Source organism: Myotis nattereri, assembly GCF_964212035.1.
Source record: "Myotis nattereri genome assembly, chromosome: 7".
Lineage (NCBI taxonomy): Eukaryota > Metazoa > Chordata > Mammalia > Chiroptera > Vespertilionidae > Myotis > Myotis nattereri.
In genome coordinates this window covers 77,316,493-77,323,198 of record NC_138082.1, presented here as the reverse complement: position 1 = coordinate 77,323,198, position 6,706 = coordinate 77,316,493, and the positions used below count along the sequence as shown (strand labels likewise).

The 6,706-nt window shown below is 42.2% G+C and overlaps 1 long non-coding RNA gene across 1 annotated transcript; it reads left to right on the top strand.

Moving 5' to 3' along the window:
* The first annotated feature begins 477 nt into the window (after window positions 1–477).
* On the top strand, window positions 478–5,103 carry LOC308522461. The gene is made up of 4 exons (XR_013996246.1): window positions 478–920; window positions 2,651–2,792; window positions 4,182–4,251; window positions 4,625–5,103. It is a non-coding gene; the product is annotated as an uncharacterized lncRNA (long non-coding RNA).
* The last annotated feature ends 1,603 nt before the right edge of the window (window positions 5,104–6,706 follow it).

Genomic DNA, 6,706 nt, shown 5'->3' with positions numbered 1-6,706 from the left:
TGAATGCCCAGGTGTGACAGGTGGGAGAGAGGCCACTCCTGCGCAGGACCTGCTGTCCTTTGCATGCTCCCCGAAGCCGCCCTGAACTGTATAGGGTCGATCAGTTGGCCTTACATCAAGAGAGCCTGGTCAAGTGCTTCTGCTATTAGTATTTCCATCGATGCCTTGCTAATTAGAATAGCGAATGCCAGATATGGCTCTTCAATAATGAAATTACCCACTTTCTGATTAACATGATTCTAGTTAAAAATGCATTCTCATTTGTAAAAATAGTATGAAAAATGCGTGGGCTGGATAAAATGGAGACATTCCCCACCTTTTATAATTAGGAAATAAGAGTCCTGCACCGAGGAAGGGGTGTTCCCAGGGCCCCACATCCGGCCATTGTTTCAGAGGTTTTCTGGTTGCCAGTGCCAGCCCCACCCCAATCGAAGGCAGCCTCTGGCATGTAGCAGCGACTGCATCAAGCAGACATTTGGTGCGGGAGGACGAGGTGAGAAGCTGAAAGGGCGGGGAGCTGGACTCGCTTCCAGAAGAGGTTTTTCTGGACCCTTTTTCCCCTGTTGCTTGCTGATGTAATAAAGGTCTGCAGGAGTGGCAGAGGTTGGTCTGAGACTTTTTTATTTTTGGATTAAACATTTTTTTAATGAGGCTTCTTTTATTACATCAAGATTGTGGAGTCTACTGAAGTCTCCCCAAACCATCCCTGAGCTTAATTTGCAACAGGGCACATCACAATGGCAATACACAGGAAGGTGCCTTTAAGAAGTTTCCAGCGCATGGATACCAGCGTGGGGGAGTCAGACATGAGCGGCAGATGTGCGGCTGGAAGAGAAAAAACCCGGTGATGCTGCGTGGGGACTATGGACACGTTTCTGAGCACTCTTTAAAGACCTCTAGAAGTAAACAGGAGATACTCGGTAAGAGGCTGGTGAGACCTCACAGCAAAGCTGGCTGAGGCCCAAACACTTTCAGTTTGGGCATCAAAAGCAAATGTAACTTCATTTCCTACCTACATGCCAGAGAAGCCTGAAATGTTAGTTACATCCAAGGAAATTAAGTACAGTTATAGACAATAACTTAAAAATCATTGTAAATATATAATGGTTTCTGTTATAATCTATCCTGGAAAAACAAAACAAAACAGTTGAGACACCAAGAGCGGAAGTCTTGATCCAAGTTATGGCTTCTGTAAGGTGTAATGGGGAAATGGTTCCTTTTCCTCTACCAGACTTGTAAGAAAGTTTCTCGATGACTTCTGCTGATGTTATGCACTGCATTCCTGGAAGGCAGAGGAGCGGAGTGGGATGGTCAACCTTGGTGTGCCATGGGGACCCCTGGAGGGTGGTATCAAATACCAATTACTGAAAAGGTTGGAGGGATTGCGGGGGGCAGGTGTTGGATTCCCATTTCACTTCAAGGGGCCATTATGGTGGGGTGACTGCTCAGGAGCACAGCCACCCCAGGGAAAGAGAAAATTACCTGGGGCTCTAAGCTGGGGACCTCCTGCCACAGGCTAATAGGAGGGCCCTCCTTGCCTGTGTCCTCCGAGGCAAAGTGGGAAGCTGGACAAGTCAATCAGCAAATTGGTACTGAGCCCTTGCGAAGTGCCAAGCACTGTGCCAGGCACTGTGAGCCAGTCAAGCGAGGGGACAAAATCCCAGGCCCTTAGGAGGCAGCATTTGTTGTTCTAGCCAATCTGTTCGTCCAAAAAAAGTAAAATAGCTTCAGGCATGATGCTTGCTCCTCCTGAGCCTTGATGTACCCTAACTGCCCTCTTCCCCCCTTCCTTTCTTTCCTCAGTAATGAAACAAATTTTAGCATCTAATACGTTCCAGACACTTGTATTAGATTCTGAGAATACAGAGATGCAAACACAAGTTATGGCCTTTCAGAGTTCATGATCCCGTGTGTGTGTGTGTGTGTGTGTGTGTGTGTGTGTGTGGTGATAAAGAGATATAAACAGACAATTAAAACAACTTGATAAACAGTAGGATAGCAAAGCCTCAGGTAGCTCAGAAGAGACACATCAAACTCAGAAAGCATGTCGGGGGTATAAGGACAACCTCCCCGGGGTGATGCCACTTGATCTGAGTCTTGAAGGACAAGCCCAGTGGCCAGGGTGAAGGATGAGGATCACAGGCATTCAAGGAGGTGGGCAGCATGTGCAAGGGCTGTTGTGACTGCAGAATGCTGAGAGGGCCTCCAGGGAATTCGGTTTGGCAGCTGGGGCACGGGATGCACTGAGGCAAGGGGAGGTGGAATCACAGGAAACTGTAACTTGAGGCTGAGCCCAGATCACAGGAGAAACTGAACTTAATTCTAAAGGTGATAGAAGGCTAAAGGATTTAAAATAGAGAAGGAACAGAAAATATCTTTGTTAGAGGCGATCAAGGACAGACTGTGGTAGGAAAGACAAAAACAGGGCCATGGCAGTGGTTTCGGGTGTAATTCTTAAAAAAAAAAAAAAAAAAAAGGAGCCCATTCAGGTGTACTTACCATAATATCAGTGTACTCCAATAAGTCATCTATAATTAATATTTTTAAGTTGTGTTCTCATTATTCCCTCGTACTGGTACCTGCATCCAGGAATGCTGTTTATCATCTTAGTAAATCATGTTGCCTTACTCCCCACCTATTCCTTCAACAGCTCCTCAGTGGTTCTTTGCTTCAGAGAGAAGGCGACACCACTGGGATCGAAGACATCATAGCTCAGCTTTAAGTTTCAAATTGATTTGAAGTCCATGGTGAAGATAATAATCTTGAAAGCTGGGTTTTGTTGAGCGACAAAGGTATTTCCTAAATTCTGAAACTTTCCCTTTAAATAAGCAAAGAGAAGGGAAGAACTTGGATAAGAGCAAAACATTTGAAAGGGGAAAGGGAGAGAGGGCTAAAGGTCTGATGCAAATGTCCTGGCTTATCTTGTGGGTGGAAACTTCCAGAAGGGGTGTAAGGAGCCCGCTTTATGTTTTGAGAAACTTGAAGACACTGGGTTCTGTGTCAGAGGAGACTGCTGGGCACTGGCCCTGCATTCGATGCCTGGAGGGAGTGGTGGGGCAGCTTCATTCAAGTGGACCCCAGCCTACATGCCACATCCAGGGCTCCAGGAAGACCCACAAGGACCAGTGGGGGATAAGGAAGTGCTAAGAATACTGGTAGACCAGAAGAAGACTGGGCATCCAAGAGGGAGGCCACAGAGCACAGGATTTGTTTATAAAGGTCTGGCTGGTGTGGCTCAGTGGTTGAGCTTGGCCTAGGAATCAGGAGGTCACGGTTTGATTCCCAGTCAGGACACATGACTGAGTTGTAGGCTTGATACCTAGTATGGGGTGTGCAGGAGGCAGCTTGATCGATGATTCTCTCTCATCATTGATGTTTCCATCTCTCTATCCCTCTCCCTTCCTCTCTGAAATCAATAAAAATATTTTTAAAATATATATAAAGGCTGTAGCAGGGACCCTCAACTTTAGCAGTGACATCCACAATTCCATCCAAGACCCATTTCTCCTCAGCATCATGTATAGAGCTTGCCAGAAACCCTATAGGCTGAGGGCCATCTGACAGAAGCCAGGGGAACCCAAAGGCCCTACATCTGAGCCCAGGTGCCTGAGGGACAGGGAGGGACAGCCCTGAGATAGAATGTGAATTTGAATCCACTATTTACCCACAAATGACAGTTTTAAACTAGAAGAGACTAAGTTAAATTTAATAAACAATTTTAAGTATCTTCCTCAGCATGGGAAAGAAAGGGGATGGTTTCAAGTGGATGGGCTCAGTTTGTGAATATAAGGATATAAGGTTACTTTTGGGGGGGCATCTGAGTTATAGTGGGTAAACTTCTCTCCTGCTTCATCGATGTGTGTGATGCACACACACACAGACACACACATACACGTAGGCTTTTGAAGTCCTTCTCTGACCAAAGTCATCACATCAAAAATTATGCTCTAAAATAGCAGACATCATAAGATCCTTGGAAAGGTTGGCTTTCGAATGAAAAGGCTGAGGACTCACCTTCTAGCACAGGGGAGGCAGCAGAGTGTTACAGTTACGACCATGGAGGCCAACATCGTCTTACACTTTGGTTCCACCACAGACTAGCTGTGCCCTTGGGAAGAAGTCATTTATATATCAGTTTCCCCATCAATAAAATGGGAGTAATAATTGTACCCACTTTGTAGGCTTGTTATGAATACTGAGTTCACATCTGGAAAGTCCTTGGAACAGCTCCTGGCATATAAGTGTTGCCACGTAAGTGTTTAACAATCAAATTTTGGTCTCAAACCACTTATGATGGGAAGGAGGGTCACATGTGATGTGGTGATTTGGAATAAAAACTGTAAACTTTTTGTTCAGACTTCTGAATCTGGACAGGTCCTCCGGCCCTAGAGACCCTTCTCTCCCCCTAAATCTCTGTCTACACAGTGCAGATAAGATTATTTTGTCTATTTCTTACTCTAAAGAACTGTGAAAATTGATGAGTAAGACTGTGAAGTGCTTTGAGTTCCTTGAATGAAAAAATAAATCATAAGTTAAAGGTCATATAATTTTTGAGCACTTTTTCACAATCTTCAACATTCAACTATGTCATCATTATTGTGTTTCTTCTTTGTTTCTTTGCCAGCTGAAAAAGGAGACGGCAATCAACAATGCAATGTTTGATGAAATATTTGACCTTTAAATATCTCATAAAATTTAGAGCTGATTGGCCTACAAATGCTTTTGATATATTTGATGATAGATTTTTTTTAAATATATATTTCATCACAATGGTGGTAAGCATTCAACACATGAGGAAAAATTTCTTGGACCGGAATCCAAAAAATTAATCTGACATCTATCTAAATATAGAGATGGTTTCTTCCTTTTATGTCTCTTTCTCTATTTTTAAAAGCTCACTACTTGTTCATTTGTCTTCCCCAGATGTGATCTGGGAAACTGAAATCTTTTTATAAAGCCTCGCTGGAAGAGCTCACAGATATTCAAAGGTGCTGATAACACCAAAGGTGCAACTTGCGTCAAAATATCACAGAATTCAAAATTTTAAGGATCTGTTGTTGCCACTTCATCTTCCATTATTAAATGCATAGGAATCACAAGGTGTATACCTGTGAGAATTTTGTGAATTAACAAACATCCAAAATGCAGAACTAATGGGGATGACATTTAGGTGTCGAGGCAGGGCTAAATTCAGGTTTTTAAAAGGTGGGTCAGCTGTTCCATGCAGATGTTGTTTTTATCTAGTGCTCAAATCATTTCATCATACAATCATGTTTCTTGAAGAGGCAGCAAACTTGAGGCTTGGGATATTTTCAGAAGAGGTAGTTCCTATGTGCAGATGCACATACGAATTACACGAAGCTGGGTCCACTCCCATGGTCTAAAACAGTGTTTCAAACTGGGTCCTGACCTATTCCTAGGCCCCAAAATCACCTGTGAATCAAAACTGAATTTAATATCTTGAATTGTTACCAAGCCCATAGTCCTGTAAAATATTCTTCAATAGCCATGCTTTTCCACAGCAATATATCTGAGGTATTTCCCAAAGGCTATCCTGAAAATAAATGAACCTATTGTGTGACAGGTCAGAAAAACAAAAACAAAAAAAACCCTGAATTTGAAATAATAGAAGAGAATAAAATACATAACATCATAGTCGTGCATTGTATGTTGAAAGAGGGAGCTTTTTCAATGCGTGTGTGTGTGTGTGTGTGTGTGTGTGTGTTGGATTATGATACAAACTGTATTTTTTAGGGTGAGTCAATAAGATAGATTTGAAGGCTACTAAGCTAGATTACTATATGCAGATTTCCCACCCAATATAAGCTATTAATAAGAGGGAATTAATACAAACCTAATAGAAAATAATTTTCAATAAGTTTCATACACCTTGAAATTATTCACAACCTCTAAACCAGTTATTTCACCTTTGGATGTCTACCTTAAGGAAATAATCCAAAATCTAGACAAAAAAGATTTTTTTACATAAAAATGTTCACTATACTGTTATTCATTTTACTGAAACCCAAAACAGCTTAAATACTTAATAATATGGAAACAGCAACTTAATTTTAGAATATGAAAACTGGTTGAGTATTGTATCATCATTAAAAGCACATTTTCAGAGGATTTATAATGATGTAGGTAATGTTTATGATATAATACTAAATTTAAAAAGATTCCCTATACCCTATAATCGTAAGAGTTTAAAAACTTACTAGAATAAAAGATATTAAAATACTGGTTTTCCGAGTGGCTGAGTTATGGATGATTTTCATTCTCTGCTTCTCTATATTTTTCAGGTTTTCTACTGTGCATGTGTGACATATCTATTGTCTGGGGGAGGAAAGGTGTTTCTTTCAAAAAACAGTTCCCTCTCCCCAGGAGAGTCAGTGTACTTTCCCATCAGTGAGTTAACAATGTCATCATTTGCTTTTTTACAAGGACTCCACCTCGAGTGGCCCTCCCCCCAACCTCACCCCTGTTGGCCCAGAGACAGTAACATTTCCTTCTTTAGATGCATTTTCATGGTGTAAAATGACCTTCGAGATTCTGTGTCGCATTCTTCCTGGATGATTAGCACAAAAGCAGCAGCACCTGGGTCAGGGCTTCTGGTCTCGGGCAGCATGCCCACAGGTACCTTTGCTCTTCTCAAGAGCAGCATCTCAGGTTCCTGTCCCGCTACAACAAATCACCATAGCCTGGT